Source organism: Hippocampus zosterae, chromosome 2, assembly GCF_025434085.1.
Source record: "Hippocampus zosterae strain Florida chromosome 2, ASM2543408v3, whole genome shotgun sequence".
NCBI lineage: Eukaryota > Metazoa > Chordata > Actinopteri > Syngnathiformes > Syngnathidae > Hippocampus > Hippocampus zosterae.
In genome coordinates, this window is record NC_067452.1 from 29,925,162 (window position 1) to 29,945,821 (window position 20,660).

General features: G+C 39.2%; 2 long non-coding RNA genes across 2 annotated transcripts in view; one reads left to right on the forward strand and one right to left on the reverse strand.

The window, feature by feature from the left end:
• Positions 1-19,859, reverse strand: part of LOC127596760 (uncharacterized) — a 51,644-nt gene extending 31,785 nt beyond the window's left edge. The window contains exon 1 of the long non-coding RNA XR_007961550.1: positions 19,789-19,859. This is a non-coding gene — a long non-coding RNA (uncharacterized LOC127596760). The remainder of the gene's footprint in view (positions 1-19,788) is intronic.
• Positions 1-20,660, forward strand: part of LOC127596759 (uncharacterized) — a 202,889-nt gene that overhangs the window by 64,692 nt on the left and 117,537 nt on the right. The gene's annotated exons all lie outside the window — the stretch shown is intronic.

The window sequence follows — 20,660 nt, forward strand, 5'->3', positions numbered from 1 at the left end:
CAAAGTAATCAAGTCAAAGATCAAGGAGTTGAACCGTTAATTACAGAAACGGGTCACAATAAACGGTACGTTGCTTTCAACATTCATCAAAATAACATAGTTGTAAGGATCTCTTTTGAAACACAGGCAGCATTTGTTGTTGTTAAAAAAAAAACATTTTAGAGCTTGATTTGCCCCATTTTATTTGCCATATTTTTTGTTTGACGCAACTCAAGCACGTGAAAAGCATGTTCGAAACACGAGTAAGTGCTTTAAATAAAGTAACATTTTATTTAAAATATAGATATTTCTCCATTTACCAGTAACAAAAGTTTCAAGTCACAGGGTTGAGGCAATGCTAATTAGCACATTCTAGCTGTGGCAGCTGTTATGCTAATTATTCAAAAGCTTTCTGATAAAATGAGAGAAAAAACAATGAGTGATGGTTTTTTTTGGGACAATATGAGTAAAATAACAGTAAAGTAAATGTCCTCCAATTCTGGAATGATACATGCATGTCAAAGTAGTGCATAATACAACCCTCTCCACTGTACATTGTAAAGTTATTGCTCACTCAACACACAAACACAAACAGCAAGACAACTAATTAGTTGCCGGGGAAAAAAGACGCTTGCCACTTCCTGCCACCTTTCACCTTTTTTCCCCACTTTGGTACCCATCAAATAAAATTTGTCATCTTTTGGGAGTGAAGCAGTCTTATATATTGGGCATATTACTTTTACATAATTATACTGAATGTTAAGATGTTATTCTTTATGAAAAAGTGTGTTGAATGAAGACTGATTTCTTTATTTTTACTTTTTTATCTACCTTATTTTCTGTCAAATTATTACTGTATGTTTTATGTTCAATAAACAAACAAAAGAAAAACAAAAGAAAAAAGAAGGCTGTAAATGTCCTATTAATGAAATGCAAATGTAAACACAAATTTGCACCGACGTAAAATTATGCAGACCTGCTTGTTGCCGTACAGTGTAAATGATTGTCTAGTTTTGTCCAAATATGACATTTTTGGGGGGTGGGGGTGTTCTGTAAATAAATGTGTGTTTCCGTTGTGTCTCTGACTCCATACTAAATCAAAAGTGCAATTTACTGTTGTTGCCTCTCTGTAGTATATTGAAATGATTTATTATGTTTAATGTATTCACTGATGTCTCCCTACATTATTTTGTGTCATTTTATTATTTATGAATAGAAATTCACAAATTGACCTTTTCATTAATGAGGTTATTCAAAAAAGGCTGTTGACTTAAATCACAGTAAACTTAAGATGTTTTTTCGCCAAACCATGTCTGGGCTTTTATTTTTTAAAACATTTTACTGGTGACAAGTACTACCTGGGTTCTGAAATTATACTTGTTTGTTTATCTTTATTTCATATTTCTACAATATCGGGATACAGAACAACGACCTTAACTCATTCAGTACCAGCCATTTTCAGACTCATTTAAAAAAAAATACTTTCAGTCTTGGAAATAAAAAGCTAGGAAAAAAGAAAACCTAAATCCATGGAATTGAATGTGTGAAGTCAGAAAAGACAAAAATGTGTCTTTGGGAGTGAATGAGTTAAATGTGATTTTAAAAAAAACATGGGCCTAAGAGTCCTACTTAATCCACCTCTTGATACCATCACTATCATGTCACATTTATAGAAAGCATCAATATTTCTCAACAATATTCCTCCCTTGTACATCATCTGCAATAGTTCAGACATGACAAAACATACAACATTTAAATGAAATGCTGATAAGTAGATGTATTAATGTTTGCAGATTGCTACAGACGTGTTTTGACAAATTTGTCTTGCTCTGACCAACCAGTGGACAGGAGCATGCTAACATGTCATGCTAACCGTCTCGTTGCTAATATAGTTCGAGTCGGTACTACTGATTCTTATTTTGATATGGCTGCATTACATATAGTACGATAAGATAAGAAAACCTTTACTGTCTCACAATGGAGGAATTCACAATCTACAGCAGCAAAAATTGGAGGGAAAAAAGAGGCTGATATCAGAATTTTAGCGTCTACAGACTTGGAGTATTTGGTGGTAACAATCTGTTAGTCGAGGTAAATAAAACAAATTGTTTTAGGTTTTGTTTTCTGGAAGTGCAGTATAGTTTCACGCCATTGTTTTAGTACACTCATATGAAAGAAATTGTTTTCAGATGATTCACCATCAGATGATTCACCGTCAGTCGCCCACTAACGATCTCATACAGCCCTATAAATGGAGTTTGATTTCATTTCGTAATGAGCAAGCAAAGGGCATGAACCGTGCCACTTCTGCAGATTCCCCCCGTCAGCAAGCGTTCACATCGGCAATTCGGACATTGAAAGGTGTACAAACCCACACTTAGCACAGCAGGCTGTGACCTTTTCTGGCATACACTCCTGACAACTGATAGCAGTGGTCTTAAGAGAAGAATTGCACTCAGCAAGCCCATGGATGGAGCTCTTCGGCAGCCATGTGCTGAGGGATTAAAATTTGGTCTGTGGGCACACCTATGTACAATTTGCAAACACAAACCAAAAACTTTTTTTTTTTTTAAACGCAAACACTGATTCATAAACTGTGTACGGTACTCTCCTCTGATGTAGCAGAAAGACACGTCGTGTTTATCGATGATGTCAAGAAGACATTGTGTCCACGATACTCCACCACGGTCAGCAAACTAAACAAAACCTAAACCTAAACTCAAGCAGTTCATACTTTTTCGTTTTGTTTTGTTTTTTTACACAGCAGAAAAATTAGTAACCATTTGATTTACTTGGGTATTCCATTTATTACATGTCGTGTTTATGCTAATGCTACAATTGTCTCATGGTTTAAAATGACCGTTTAGTGTTTTCTGTTAGCCCATGTTTGGCATTTCCTATTGTATGTTAGCATTCAGCATGTATCTCACTGAGTGGCAAATGTTTTTGTTTTCTTCAGAGTTCGTTCACGGTCGCACGCGGCTGCAAAGAAGTTCGCGGACAGTTGTACCGGTCTTTTCATCAGAAGAAAATTCAACTAAAGTGCATTTTCGATTTTAGCAACATTTTTTGCACAAACCAGAAAATAACTAACTACTCTTGAAACACCTCTTTTTCCTCAGTAAAATGGACAGGCTCCCTTGATTCCCCACATTACTTGGTGTGACGTCAGCGTACTAAATGAAACAATTTGTCCAGTCCAAACCACAGTACGTACATCCCATATAATGTCCAAAAATTGGGCTCGATTAGCACCAAACGGTATGTCGACTTCTCTACTTACGCGCACTTTAACCTCTGAAAATATCACACTAATAAGCCTCCCCATAAATGCTTATTAGGCCTGTTTTTCTTTCATGAAAATAACAAATGAGATTTATATAGAACCCTTCAAGACACCCAGGGGCTCTCTTGAGTCTTTAAAACAAAGTAATTATTCATCTTTGAAACAAATGTGGTTCAGGAAGTGTCTTCTTAAAGACAAGGGGCTTTTTTTTTAAAATGTTGAAGTTATGTTTGTGGAAGTGGGCAACCCAGGATTTTCATTGGATTGGATGTTTTTCTTCAATGAAGTCGAGATTGAAGTGACCACTTCAGATAGTAATAAACTATTATAGTTGCTGTGCAAGCTTCTTTCTTTAACTTTTTTAGGGGTGCATGGCACACAAAAAGTTGACAGACACATAAGTTTTTGTTCTGCCCAATGATCACATGTAGCAGTTCACAGAGCTGCCAGCTGGTATAATCCAAAGGTTATTTCATTGTTGACACAAATTTTTGGTCTGCTGATCACAGCGAACATTGTAATTTTCAAAGATGCCTCATGGGGAGAATGCAGTGATAGATACTCCACCATTTGTTTTCTACCAGACAAAGCGATATCGCACTGGTAATGATGCATCGCAGCCTAACAGGCTGTTGGTTTTGCCACCCGGCGGAACTCATCTATCCAAGAAACAGAATTCGCATGAAGAGAAAGTTAATTTCCATGAATTTCTTGTAAATAACCTTAAGATACTATATGTTAATAAGGTTCTCATTTGACCATGCGTCCTTTCAAATTTGCATTTGATGACCCAAACAGTTGAATGCTCCTGTTGTGCCGAAACTAAACGTTCTAAGATTAGCTTCAAAACGTCGTCAAATATGAAACGCATGTGAAATATTATCTAGGAGATGCTACCTCACTGGAGTTGGAGCAAAATATGTTACACCACATTGCCGTCTTTGTGTTTTTGTGTTTTTGTTTTTTTGTTTTTTAAAAAAAAAACTTCTACACATCTGCCTTCAAGCTTGTTGGCACGGATTTCCGTTTTGATACATTAATCTCATGCAAAATGTCGGTGCGACATGAGACGTCATGAATTTGTGGGGAAAGAGACATATTCAAAGGAACATTGTTTATGGTTTTAGGAATCAATTTGGGATTTTAAAAAGGAAAAATCAATTCCATTTGATGAATCACTTTTCAAAACTCATCCCTAATGGATAAGGGTACTGAGCTATTGACCACTGTGATCAGGCAAGACAAATGTCTCCGTTTTGTCAAAAAACGTTTTGGAAACTTGCACTTTGTAGTTTGGATTTGAAAAACAAGTTTAGGGATGCGCCACACTTAACATGTGCTGTGTACACCTACATATACATATACATTTTTGTTTAATGGTTTCTGAGTAGGGGACCATGATTAGGAGACCCATTCACTCATTTTCGCTTTCCTCTGCAAGCTATTCATTTTGGGCTCATAAGCAACAGACAAACCTAGCCACGGGCAACATTTCTCCACTCAAATCAATATTACATGCATACATGTCGGTTCAATAACCATGTTGAAGGTGGCTGCCGAGCCTTCAATCTCCGTGACAAATTTCAAGCCCTCAGTGAAGACAGGGTTCACCAACTGGACTGCACACATTAATGTGTAATAACACTTAAGTAAGTGAAATTCAGGGGCAGTAGTATTAATCTAAAAGAGTGCCGACCAGGCAGAGGCAAAATATTGTCTGGACTGAGTGACTCCATTTCTTGTTGCACAATGTCAAAAACGGTGTGGCGTCAGTCCTGTGCTGAATTTTAAAAGCAACGAGCGCAGCTCCTTCCATTGATTGGGAAACAAGTCGATTGTGTACAGGCCCACAATGGCGCAAACACCCCTTTCTACCTATGCCAGTCTACAAAAATACCAAAAGAAAGAACACTCCAAAGTTAGACTGCACTTTTCGCTCGACTTGCACTGGGTATGAAAATAGGGCCCTTAGAGTGAGGGGAAATATTCTATAACTTAGGATTAGAAACTAATACTAGTGTTAGAAAGATAATTGATCTAACAAAAGAGATGGATGGATGGATAGATAGATATTATGTTGTTTATGTATGTATGTAAGATATGTGGTAACTGCAAATCCAAATCGCACAAATCTGCTTCACTACATGGAGTCAATGCTCAGAGTTCTCACCGATTCTGCCTTATGACGACTGGAATTTATCATGTATTTTATTATGTGCTGGTCTGTGGAGATTTGCTGATCCATAACACTGATCTGGAGCCGTCAGATTTGTAGAGCAGATAATGAGTGGAAGGGAGCACTCTGGACACTTCGCCAGCCATTCTCAGAGTAAATACAAATTGAATACATTCATTTAAGTCACCACTGGTCCTCATCAAAGCTGCAGGTGAGCTGGAACCCTTCCAGCAGACTTTAAGCGAGAGGCATGGGACACTGTGGACCGGCTAACAACCAGGGCCCAGGGCAGCCGAATAAAAATTTGAAGTCCAAAACTGCTTGTACAGTTCATAGCATATTCAAGGTTTTAGAATGGAAACACAGTTCAACCGTGGAACAAAGTACTTTGATTTCAATATTCCCCCACAGTGGAAAAAAAACAAAATCGTCCATCCGGCAGCATTCCAAAATGGATTTATGTAGGGTTGAGAGAAAGAGCAAGGCCTGGTCAAGCGTGTGAACAGCGTGCTACAGCCAAGTCACTCTGGGCAAGTAAACCAACACAGGAGGAAACTAAAATCTAGTCGTTGGGAATTTGCCGAATAAATTGTTTGAAAGCCAGCACAGGAGCTTAAGAGATGGCTTTCCCACAGGTTTCTATGAGGGTGCCGTCACTCTCATTAGCTGCAGTCGAGCCGACATGAGGAAAAGCGGTCAGATAGAAACACCACATAAGAATAAATAACATTCCTTGAATGATCTTTATGTGTTTTAACATACACGAGATCAACTGCCAGGTTTAATAATGGTCAAAATTATTATGCAGTTAACGATGAATACCGGAAAAGATGGGTCCATGCTTTGTCTTACAATTGCAGTCAAAAACTTGAATCCAAGATTTAATGGAGGAAATTAAGTCAAAATGTTGTGGAGGCGAATCAAGAAGGTGTCAATCTGTAACACACACATAAAACCACTTAAGATTCTGTTGCAAAATAAAACGTGGCAAAACAATGTGCCCCACTTGCGATACTAGCGCGTGACTGCGGTAGTATCGCTAATGTTTGCGAGCTAATGCGCTAACCACTACGCGTAAATGCTAACCGTAAACAACTGCAACGCCTTTCAAATATTAATTTACAGTGAACACACCCCACTAATTACTAATATGGCATAAATTTACACAATACAAACCTACAGGCTATGCTTGGCTTAATTAAAACACTGCAGGCCATCTTTCGGAGCTTCCTTGTACGTAACGTAACGTAAAACAGGAAGTGTCTCACGCAACATCAAGTGTGCCTTTCACATAACATTTACTTTACAAAATAAAACAGCTCTGTCACTATAGTAACAAAAAACAATGATACATGTCTCTTCAGGATCCAGAATAATATATAGGGTAACAAAACTTATGTTATTTTTGGTGATGACATAATTCCATAGTTGTAGGTAGTACGAATAAATAAGTGATACAATTTTTTTTTACCTGTTACGACAAATTTTGCTACATTGTTGAGATTGCAGGTAGATGGGTTTGCATGGTGAAGTTGTGGCAAAATATTTTTACATTTCACACTGCGCAAAATGTCAATACTAAGATGAGCAAAGTCCGCATATAATCAAGATTTACATTTTTAAAAAAGAGACATGACAGGAAACATGGCAAAACTAGGTAGCCAACCGTGAACCGCAAAAACAATGACCAGACGTACACTGAAAGAAAGTAATTGCCGGGAAAATGAGGGATACCCGGACAAGACACGGAGACTGGAGGGGGCTGATTGGCAGACACAAGGAACATGGCTGATGAGAACAGGTGGAAACAAAAACTAAATGAGCAGACAAGACCTGAACAATGTCAGTCGGGAAGAAAGCTAAATCTATTCAAAACCATACAAAATTCACGACACAAGTCAAGTGGATAGATTCTATTGGCAGATTATGTTGCTCTGAATACCACCCGGGAATTAAAATAGGAACTGTGTATGTGAATACAGCGCTTGTACACAACTATTTGTTTTTCTTTTTTACAATTTCCCTCAAAAATCTACTGAGAGCATGATGCCGAGTTCCAAGATCCTCCTACCTGGGGTGCCATTCATTACAGCGCATGTGTTGCAACTGATTCTATCAGTAAACACCACCACAATGAGAAACAGGATGTTGAATGGCTGGTGGTTATTTACGAAGGCTACACACAAGCTGCTTATCAGTTTTCAAGGCTTCACCTCAATGGCGAGCCAAATCACAAATTTTCCACAATGTTGCAGAGATTGGGTTTCACTGTCAAAGCAGGAGCCTGATTGATTTCAGTTTGGAAAGACCTACCCTGGATGATGACCATCAATGGGATTCATGAGTGTAACCCATGCACGTCCCTTCTTGATCAGATTTTTAACTTCATATCGGTGCGGAATACTGTATATTAGTCTCGAATGAGATATACATCTTGTAAAAATGTGATGTTGGTGAAGACAAAGAACGATAGCCTTCTTTGTATAAATCCACTTTCTAGTGATATTGGACTTTTTGACATACGATTTTCTTTGTTCCTTTACTTGTGCTGCAGTTGGAGTAAAGTGTGTACCCTGAACAAGCAAACAAAAAAAACAACAATGTTTTACAACTCTCTGCTTATACAGTGTCTGCACTGGCTGCCATCCTTCAAACATGTACTTCCTGTCCGAATCCACCCGTGTCATATTCACTTCATATCGAAAACCAGAAGAAGACTAATTGCCTTGCTGGCTGTCCTTGTCATCTCAGACAAGCATGAACGACTTGCAAAAATGTACATGTCATAGGAAGCCATTATTGTACACGTCTTTGTTCCGACGCTAACAAATCTGCTTGATGCGTTTTAATTATCCATCCATCCATCTTCCGATCCGCTTAATCCACCAGGGTCGCGGGTGTGCCGGAGCCTATCCCAGCTGTCTTTGGGCAGTAGGCGGGGGACACCCTGAACTGGTCGCCAGCCAATCATAGGACACCCAGACGAACAACCATTTGCGCTCACACTCACACCTAGGGACAATTTTAGAGTGTTCAATCAGCCTACCACGCATGTTTTAGGAATGCGGGAGGAAACCGGAGTACCCGGAGAAAACCCACGCGGGCACAGGGAGAACATGCCTACTCCACACAGGAATTGAACCCTGCACCTCTGCAACGCCAACGCGCTAACCACCTTTCCACCGAGTCATTCATTTTTATTTTCATGGTTCTATGAAAATACGTCTGCATCAAACACCTGTATTATAAACTGAAACAACACAGTCACGATCACTGCACACACACACACCAAGTGACTTTCTTTATCCCCCAATGTTTGTGTGCTATTCAAAATATCCAGCACCTAAGTGACAGTGTTGGCAAGGTGCCATGCTGATCCCTATTTCCCCCGACCCCGAGCTTTCAGGATGTTTTGTGTTTACAACAAAACACGGGAACCTAAGCTGTCACCTCTGACTGTTGACTATAAAGGTCAAGCAAATCTCTCGGTGCTACCATATAAGAGCTCTTACAAACTGGTCAGTCTTTGGAAGACATTTAACTGAAATGAACATTGCAAACAGACCACCCTGAAGATAGCGCAGTCTCATTTCACTAATCCAACAACAAACAAATAGAATAAGTCTCCGATTATGCCAAGGCGACTCAAGACATTTCCCAAAAAAACGAGTTACAAATCTACGTAATATAAATCAGATATTGTCCAATGATAACACAGTGACTGACGTCACTCGCTGCATCTGTGAATGTTATCATTGTGCCGGAAATTAGAAAAATTAGCAGGCTACTTCATAGTTTATGGAGGGAAGGATGACACATTTTGGTCCAGGGAGGAGGGCTCCATGGTTAAAGAAAAAACAAAAAAAGGAAGCGATTCAACCGTTCCTCAAAGTGTGAGTCCATTTTAATGAATTTCTAATCAAATGGTCTCCCCCTGTCGACAGTTCAGAAGAAATTGTATTAACCTTCCAAAAACAGTTTTAAACAGTGAAAAACTGGCTGAAGGTATGATTTATTTGAGCAGTGATCATATAACTTGATGACTGAAAAAGTCATCATCACCGCTGGCATGACTATTCTTCATTTTAATGGGAGAAGTGCATCTTCCAAAAAGGCTTAAAGGCTGAATGGTCTTGAAAAAAAAGATATGATTTGCAGACAGCAATGCAAACTCCGTGACAGAAAACCTCCCGCCAATTCACAGAACGCAGAAATGACGCCAGTCTCCAAATTCAATGATGAAATTGTTTGTAATTTGAGCCATACTGGGGGGGCACCCCAGTATGGCTCAAATTACAATCCTGATTGCAGCTCCGTTCTCATGCCATTCAGATGCTTGAACAGCAGCAGATAAAAATAAAGCATCATGAATGGTGTGGTGACTGCAAAAATGATGCAGCTTTGGCTGGAACCTAATGCAGCATTATCGCCAGCGGCGTTTAAATCGGGGGCAGGCAATTAATTTTCCGAAGAGGCCATGTGAGAAATTGGAACGATTGTCAAGGACCACACTTAGAAGCCAATCACAATTGTGTTCAAATATGAATTCTGTGACTTTATGAAAATAAGTAAATTGTCTTTTTTATTTATTTATTAAAATGCTACTTGTGCTGATAGGGAGTGTTGTTCGTATAACAAGAAAACGAAATGGTGAAACATTACACAGCAGTTATTAACATAAACATGACAGCCTTGGCAAAAAATGACTGTGTACATGAATTTTATTTTAGCATTGAAACGTGCAGACGTTATGAGCTCCAGCAGCTAGCTCATATTAACCGTTGCTAGTTATATTTTGGTCCCGATTCATTTATCCAGTCATTGGCGTACACTGTCTGTCCCTCGGAACTAAGCCAGAAATGTTTTTGTGGGGTGGCCAAGGTGACCCAACACCTCAGGAGAGGGGTGAGCGTCAGATTCTAAACCAAAACTAATAATATTCCGGATTCCAGAAATGCAAGCTCAGACAAAGTGCCAATTCCAAAAATATTTATGACAGAAAAGCGCAACGACAAAGTACAGCTGAAATTGCTGGTCACAAGGAGCCAGGAAAACAATGCATGAAACAAAAAAGCCCTTTCAAGGGCAACGCCAAGAATACACAAACGAAATATCACAAGTCCAATCACGTGAAACCAAACCTCAAGGTGGATCAAAAGAAATAAGGAAAACGCTCTGACAAAATGAGAGCGACCATGAAAGGTATCGAGAGGGCTCGAGTACAACACTTGAAGCACAAGCAAGGTAACAAGAGACTTGGCAGTCCTTAAATACAGGGCAGGCTTGATTGGTAAACGCGGAACAGGTGCGCTTGCTGGAGGGAACCGCCCTTTCTACAGCTGAGCCTGAAAACAAAAATCAAACAGACAAGACATGACGAGCGACCATACTTGCGTGCATCTGTTGTTATCATGCCATATACAGTAAGGGTGGATCTAAAATTTACACATATTCAGAACGACGTCAATGCCAATAATCAATCAAATGGGGGGGAAAAATGTATTAAATCGATTAAAAGCGCAAAAATATTACGCTCAATCCACGTGATCGGTATCGCCCAATCACACAAAACCCTTATCGGAACATACCTAAGTAAAAGCAAAAGTCAGCATGGAACTTCTGTGCTTGCTTTTTGGACCACCTTTGCATAAAGAACAATTCGGGATCATTGTTTACAACTCACACCAGCCAATCAATCTCGGCAAACGTAGACAGGCATGAAATCAATGGAGGTGAATTGTGAGGTTCACACGAGAGAAGTCAAAGTTAGCTTGTGGTCAATAACCACTGCCAGTACTTGCCACTCTGTGTTTGAGCGACGCACATTTAGTACACAAGGGAAACATGACAAACATCTCAAATGCTCAATAAAAAGCGAGACAAGAGGGGATGTAATTAAAGTTGTAAAGAAAGATAATCGAAGCTCATTCTAAGCGGTGGACACAAAATGCAACAAAGTGTTGGCACGATTTCTTGGCTGCAACTGAAATAACACTGCAATCTCCATCATCGGATGTGTGACATCAGTTCAAAACTTGGATCTCATTTTATGATCAATGTATGTTGCATTCCATTTCATTCTAAAGGGTTCACATACTTTCTCTTGCTACTGTATAGCCTCTGTCATTTTCCTTTCATTTTGGTGTATATTGTTTTATGGGATTCGTGTAAACCCCACCCTCCCAAAAAAAGCCTCAGGAGGATTTTAAGTCATTTTACCTTAGCAACTAATTACATCTCGGTGTATATAATATAGGTATTGACATACCTAAGCCTGGCAAATTCTATTTGCCGGAGGTAACTGTTTAACCTTTTCAATTAGAGCGAATTTGGTGACTTTAATCAACAGCAATGAAATGAGGTCTGGAAATCTTTTTTTTTTAAGCTGGTTTTCCATTCCTGTCTGAAGTTCAGTTTCTCAACAGCCAGTGTGACAAAGGTAAGCTTGACAAGGCGCGTAAAGAAACATGTTGATGAACTCATTAGTGGGCTTTTACTGTGATTTGGTGACAAATTTTCCAGGTGACTGAACTGGAAATTACAGGGGGGGAAAGATTGATTCTGCAGTTTTAGGCTGCTATCAAAGTGATATTTGTAACTGAGCGTTAGGCCATGTATGGCTTGGGAGATTGATGAAAGATTCATTATAGTAACAAATTATTATGAGCCTTGCTGAATATGTGAAAATCCACTGTTCCATTCCAAATGTTCCAGAATTTGAAACAGATATTTTTCACCTAGGTAATAAAGTACCGTATTTTCCGCACTATGAGGCGCTTTGGACTAAGATTTAGATATCCTTTATTTGTTTACAATCAGAATTCAGAAAGGAAAAACGCTGGGTAGGGAGAGGGAAAAAAAAAACTATAAGACGCACCTTCAATGAATGGCCGATTATAAAACAGTTTTATATATGGGGTGCCCCGGATTATAAGGAGCACAGAATAAAAGTCACAATAATGGCTGCGGTTGTGTTATACATCCACTAGATGGAGCAGCGCTAAAGGGAATGCAATACAAAATAGTTTTATTTATATAGAGCTTTCACAACCGTTGCAGCTGTAACAAAGCGCTTTACAGAACATAAAATGCTCCGTCCAAGCTATCAGAATATTGATCCATATATAAGGCGCACCGTCGGCTTTCGAGAACACTGAATGCTTTTAGGTGCGCTTTATAGGGCGGAAAATAAAGTAACTATATAGAAATCATCCGATTCAGGGTCACGTATTTCATTCCGACGTTATTCTACCTTGGCAGGGTATATCCATTCTGTCTCATTGGCAGGCGTAACATTCATACCAAATTTATTTCCACCTTTGATGGATGATTTGCATCTGAGGCTATGCGGTGGCTGAGGCTATTCACTGCCATGACACGTGGATACTGAAAATCACAATAAACCGAGGCGTCAACATCATTGAGCATGTCATTGACGACATGCAAATGGTACACATGGCTAGAATTAAATTGGTGAAGCAACATCACAAGAATCGTTAACAAAGGCAAAGTCTCCGCTCCTGATGTGAAATGGTTAACCTCCCGTTTTCAAAAGTATGCTACATAAACCGGGCAATGATGACTTGCAATGGATTGCGTCGCGTGGTCAAACAGAAAAAATGTCCAACTCTGAACAACGCAGACTCAAATAAATAAAAGTCACAAATGATCAGAAAAGACCGCCCGCATTCAAACAACATCAAGTTGATGGAATGGATGATGATGGAGAGTCCGTTATGGCAGGCATGCTTCTTCACTAATGGCAACGCAATACATTTTGCTCTGCAGCTGATCAGGTTAAAATGCCAAATTACTTCGGGGAAGTCATAAAATGTTATTCCGGCATTTGTCGATTTTCAGTCCAATGACTAAATGGAGCATTTTGTAATGAAAAATGTGGGCGAATTAACCGAATGTACAGTGGTGCACATAGAAGGTCGCACAAACTTCTTGACCAACATTCAAAACCCAAATCACTCTCCTATGAGACGACTGACATTTCACGGTCCCTAGTTTTGTCCCCAGATTGTGAAGATTAAGTGGTGACGTAAAAAGAAACTGTCTCGAGTGTTAATGGATGTCAGCAGCCTTTTTGTTGCTTCGGAGGGAAGTCTAAAAAAAAGAAAAAAAAGAAAGAAAGAAAGAAAAAAAGACTGAAGTTGTAATGAAATAAATAAAGCCTGCTTCATGACTCAGAAAAGATCAATGTTTATACCTTCGAGACAGGAGGTTTAAATTTTCACCCAAAGACAATGGAAAAAAAGGGCTTTGGCCACATATCAGTAAAAAGAGAACGTCAAAAGCTGGCGACGTTGGTTGAAAGGACAAAAAAAAAAGGAAAATCACACAGGGACTCACAAATCTTGTCGAAAGTGAAATGATCACAACAGAGGGGCAATTAACTTCAGATGATGATGAAATGTAATTATGTGTAATTATGTGTCATTTCTATGTTTTGAGGAGATTACCTATTACAGTCTCATCCATTCATTTATTCATTGTCTGTAAACGATTATCATTTTCACAGCCAACACCACACCACAACACTTATTGAGGCAGCTGATCATTCACACCAATGTTCAGTGTCGGCCCTTGCCACCAACATAGATATCAGACTAAAAAGAACCTTTCTGACAAAATACAGTCAGCCGAAAGCTCTCAAAACACTAAAAAAAACAAAAATAAGATGCCGCATTCCAAAGAAATTCAAGAACAGATGATGACTGAAGTAATTGGCATGTAACAGTTTGGAAATTTCAACTGAGACGTTAACCAACAATTTCCTGCTTTGTATGGACAAAAACCAAGAACCGAGATTGAGATATATATGTCAGTGTGTAATACCACCACATGGGCCCAGGAACACATAAAACTGAACTCTGTAAATACAGTTCAGCGCTGCATTCGTAAGTACAACTTGAACTTCTACTCTGCAAAGCAAAAGCCATTTACCAACGACGCCCACAAACACCGCCGGCTTCTCTGGGCAACAGCTCATCGAAGATCAACTGATGCAAATTAGAAAAGTGTCCTGTGGTCTGACGAGTCCACCGTTTATTTGTATGTAGAAACACATTCGTTTTTATTCTGGTTTCGATCTTAACTCTAAATCTGTACGTTCCTTTTCGAGTGGCTTGACTCTGATAGTCATTAGCCTCGAGAAACGGGTGCCAATGAAAGCGTATTCTCGCCAGGAGTGATAAATGTCATACATGTGCAGAGAATAAATCATTTGGACAGTTCATTCACTCAGAATATTGGAAGATCGTGTGTCACCGTGGGTCTTCTGTTCAGGGAGAAACTCCCCAAGTGAGCACCGATTCCCCATGCAAATGCTCATCATTTACAGGTCATATTGTGGGGGTTGGGGGTGGTGCATTTCCATCTTCCGCTCTGTGTCGCCACTCATATTGCACATTTCAGACACCACCAGCTGTTGAACCGAACCCACAGTGTCATTACGTAATCAGTGACCTTCATTTAATGTCACTCAATTTTAAATTTGTTTGATCATGTTTGTCTGCATAAATTTACTTTCGGGATGTGCTCTTTTTTTTTTCAGATTTCAATGTCCGATTAATTGAGAGTGCCGAGCTTGTCCTTTCACATCAAGCTTTTGAAAGGCGACCGATTTCCTTGTGCCAACTCATTTACCAGCTCTCATCTTAATTTCATGATAAAAATGAATCCAAGCAGAATAGAGATAGTCTTATCCGTCCCAAACATACACCTCCTACTTTGATGAACTCGTTTGCTTCTGAGTAACATCATTAAACAGACCTGAGGCGGATTTGTCATGGAAAAAAAATACAATGAGCACATTAAGCGACATGTGTGCTTTACGATTGGATAATTTTGCAGATTATCCCTCCACACATTCAGGTTTCCAGGCAGTTGGAGCACATCCTAGCTAACTTTTTGAGCAACGGGCAGACAACATACCCTGCATGTAGTATTACGCAAATGACAGTACTGTGGTTCTGGTTGGCACAATTTAGCCTGAAGGTGGCAGGAATGTGATACAGGGATAGGGGAGGTCAAGAGGAGACTTATAAACTACAGAAGAACGCATGCAAATAGGAAAGGGGGGGGGGGGGGGGGAAACTGCCGACTTTACTGTAGGAAATAAGCACTAATTCCAAATAGAAAAAGATGTCATTTCAGCATGATGAAAGGCGTGCGCTCCAAGCAGAGCAGATATGAATACTGAGAATTTGTGAGAGTTCTTTTATTTGATTTCATTCAATTGTGCAAGTGTGCCTTTGTGTGTTTATTGATCATCTGGATTAAAATTCAAACAGGTGAGCCCTTGTTGCAATGCAGACAAACATCAGTGGTATTAGTCTGAGCCCCACTATTTTTGCCCTGGACTGGAAGATGGAGCATTTCAATTTCAATTACGGTTTTAATCAAGACCAGATTCAACAACACAGTTCATTTATATTTTTCAGGTGAAGTGTCTTGGCTGATCTATATTTTCTGCATTGTACTGTGCATCATTGCTGATTTATAGAACAGCGCTCGCAGGGGCAGCTGAGATTGTGTGCACTGCTAGATTAAAACGAATGCAGCAAACTTCCAAGTGGGCTTCAGTATTTTTCAAAGGCTGATGATATTCAAAGCTGGAGAAAATATGAAGTGGCCTGAGATGAAAACTTTTATGTGACATTCGTTTGATGGCATATTCACAGGCTACCGAAGGGGGGGAGAAAAGGAAATCAACAGACTTTTAGAAGATGGATACCGGTACCTGAATGGACTTGGTCAGCCCTTAGATTGCGGCAGCAGCTCCAGTCACACAAAGCAAATAATGAATGAATGTTCTTCACTCTGATCTTTTGGTCCTTTGTCTGATTACGTCAGCCCGAGACACTAAGTGGGATGCAGGTGGCCTTTTGCATTCAATCTCATGTCTCACTTTTATTGCCTGTGTGTTGGTGCCCGCGGGTTGTCATTGCTGACTAACAGCTAGCACATTTAAGACGCCGTCACTGTATCATGACTGCGTTTGAAGGAGACGTGCATATGTAGACCTATCCCCGCACCCATCGCGGTGGGTATGTTCCAGATCATCCCCGCAATATGTGAAAAAGCTTCACGTATCATCTGGAGACATAAATCAATAATCATGCCTCAAGATGTACATTAGAAAATTAAGCTGCGACTTTCTTTATAGGCCAGGAGCGCTGGAAATTGAATGTTATCGTGCTTTTGCGCACTAAAAAGGTCAAAGAGCCTTGGATTCGAAAAGTTAGAAGCCACCACAGCAATTGCTTCTGAGGTCCAACTTCAAAATAAAAGCGAATGAAGACATTGGTGTCCAAGTACAGTACAATATTACTTATTTTGTTTTTATTTTGACCGTCGCAGAACATTGCATCGTAGCCTAAGAACAACCATGTTACATTTGCCGTGATGGTCGAATGCGTACAGGAGAGCTTACTTTCCAGCAGGTGCTTTCTACCGATTTGTTTTACTCTTTATTGTATATGTTAAATTGCTCCATGTACAGCACTTTGTATGCAGCGATGGCTGTTTGAAAGTGCTCTAGAAATACAGTTGAGTTGAGGATTACAGCTAATACAGATCATTTTCAACAGAAACTAAATTGTGCTTAAAATTCTGTAGCATCAAATTTACACCAAATGAAAGTAGTTTGTGGGATTTTTAGTCTAGTCAGCAACGGAATACCACAAATAGATGCCAGTGAGACCAACTATTTAAAAAAAAAAAATCTTCTGAATAGCCGATCATGAAACCTGAACATGTGATGGAGGCGGATTTAGGCCTCCTATACATGAATACAATCACAATATCCTTTGTTGAAAAGCAGACACCTCCAGATTTTGTGTTATTGCTAAAAATAACTAATAAATAAATAGACAAGAGTGGACTGCAACTACTTCTGTAATGATCACATGCAACTGGATTGTGACAGAGCTCCACCTCGACCAAATGTGAACAAAAGAAAGTCGAAATTAATATCAGGGGTGGTATTTGTGTGTGTTTGTACATCACTTTGCAAGATGAGTGAAGACAATCAATCCATCAAATCAATCAATCAAGACAGTGAGGTGGATTTATTGGTGCGTCACCTCATCGACTCCAGTTTGACGTATTGACCACTTCACACGTGCGCCATAATAACACCAAGCTCAATTCATCTTTCTTCCCGAGTGTTAAGAAATGTTCAAGCAACTGCCCTCTCAATTTCTTTCCTCAAAAAAAAAAAAAAAAAACGACATCCACATTTCAGTGCATTAACCACTGAACATGTTTTATAACATTTTTCTGAAACGTGACCATTTGTCATCAAGTTAGTGGTTCTTCCATTTTCTTCCAGTTTCAACATGTTGCCCGTTTGATTTTATTTTTTGACAAGTTTTTCAAATGATGCCAAGTTCTTTGAAACCCCTGGTATTTTGAGCAAAATTCCTAACCGTGGGTAACAACATACTGTATGATTGGTACCAACCATGAGGTTGACAAAAACACAATTTACTGTGTGTGCACAATATAGGCGATTGTATAGAGCAGCCACAATGACCTTTTGAGGATTTTAAAGAGGCTGGCAATGTCACTAATATCTCCATGTTATTGACCTTATATTGTACATGTCTCCTTGCCTAAATGGAATAAAGTCGTTTGGATTAGTTACATTGTAAAATGTTCAGTTGCTTCTCTACCCATTTTTCTTTTTGGATTTTTAATGCTCAAGAAGCAAAATCAACAAGCTACCATTTGCATACCAGGTAGATGCAATAGTTTTTGAATTTTTAACAAATAGTGCAATGTTAGGGTACTGAAAAACAAAGTTTTACTTGTGTCAAAAGTGATATTCTCTGTTAAACTTATGAAACACAACACCTCACACAGTCAAAATGCAACATATGGTGACAATAAGGAGCCAGCACCCACTCTGCAAACACTGATTGAGGAGGACATGTTGCATGCAGAATGCACGCCTTTTTATTTTTTTATTTTACACACCAACAAAAATATAAAAAACACGATCTGCAACACCATCTGGATACTTAAATAAAACACCCACATTCTTTGCTGGTTACTTTGCAGTGTACACATAACGACAAACGCTTTACTTTAATTTACAGATGAGTTTATTTTATTTTATTTTTATTTATTTTATTGCCGTGGGGTGATGTTGTGACAAAACAATACTTCTATGGATAGATAGACAGATGACCAGATTAACAGACAGATATACATTCTGTGATTCCCAACCACTGCGTTGTGAGAGATTATCAAGTGTACCATGAGAAATTGTCTCTTTTAATTTTTCCAAAAATGAACATAGGCCTACCAAATATAAGGTAGAATATATAAATATATAAATATAAGGTAAACAGGATGGCACGTTGGACGACTGGTTAGCATATAGGCCTAACAGTGTTGAGGTTGTGGGTGAAATGGACAGGATCATTACTTCAACACACAATTTTTGTGTCATTTTGTTTAATTGTTTGGCATGCAATTTTTTCAGAGGTAGGTAGGTAGAAACAGCCTTTACCGTTAACGTGCTTCAGTTCCTTTGGTCCCGATTTAGTGTGATACAAACCATGTAATCAAACCCCACAGTGACAACTTCTAAATAGGTTCACAGACTGACTACCAGATGAAGACACCTATAATGCTGAAAGCACACATTGTTCAGTTATTTCCGTTTTTTCATGGTCAGCAGCGAAGGATCACCTGCTATGTACTCTTTGATCATGAATTGAAGCACACAGCAGGTAAAAATGTAAAAGTAAGCTTGAATACAACAATAATGTAGCATGTGGCACACTAAAAAATAGACATGAATTAATTGACTTAATACCTTTATCTTAACAATAACTTTATCAACCACGATTGGATTACAACCCATTGGTTTTAGCATGAGGTATTATCATTGTGATCATCATTACCCGTAATGTTTTATATGTAATCACATTTATTTATAATATCATCAAGCTTCACCGTCGAAACATAATGAGAAACCAGACAAGTGGAACCTAACAAAAGGACTACAAATCCCAGCGGTCAAAGCCGGAAGAAAAGCGCCGGTACTATTCTCGCCGTAGCGCAAAATCATCATTCAAACTTTCCAGTTCAGCAGGACAAACATGACATGGCAACACTCCGCCAAAATAGAGCCAAACATTGACACCACTGCAATTACAAGGCTTTACGTTATAACTTTTACTGGCGTTCTTTAAACTGCCGATTGCGAACAGCAAGTAACACAAGTGACACAAAGAAAGAAAGTCAAACAAAGCAAGCAAGCAAGCATGACCGAATCCCCAAAATAGTTCCAAAGATCCGACAAAGAAAAGCAGACATAGCTTACCATTGGGGTTATGCTGACGACGAAGTGGGTGATTTCCGACTGAAACAAACCGCGATGCTTTTTTTTTAAACGGCAAGTGAATGGTCACCTGTCACTGGCAGCCCCGCCCCATCGTAAAGTCCCAGGTAAATCCAACACCTCCCACTTAAGTTCCCGATGTCCCATTTAGGGAACTTACACCAACACACAATCAAAAGGCCCACTTAGTGACACCAGTTCATAAGCATGACTACAAAGGTTTTGTTTGTTTTTTGGGAGGGGAGGGGGCGCAACATCCTTGCACCAACTATACACCGGTAATAATGTCCTTGTACTTGATGAAAAATAATTCAATCAGTGGCGGGCCGTGCATTTCAATCTTAGGCCTTCCGTGACGTCACATACATTAAGACAATATAGGCTCGTCAGGCAGCACTTAATTTCAGGAGCATTGAAAACCATCAAGTCTGCATTCTAACTAAACTAAATGTACAGATATTGTCAAAAATACAAAGATTTAAAAAATACTAAATAAAATGCCACCCAAGTTACACAGTGTGATCATAAACAAGTCTGTCATTTGCATTTTGAGAATAGGCTATACAACAGCAAATAACTGAAAACATTGAGCAGCTGAGATTGAACGAATTTTAATGCACAGAGCTGACGACAATGCGCCATTATAAATTGCTGGTGAGCCGATTTATTTGAGACGTTTTTGTATCTTTGTCATTTTGTTTCGTTACCATTAATACTAACGAACTAAAATAACAAGAAGAAATGTAAAATAAAACATTTACTCACCAATGTAGTGCCTGTCCACTGAGCTGCAGATCCACGCGAGTGTCCCCAAACGTTTTTAAACGCACCGTAGCTTGTAAGTGCCCAGCCAT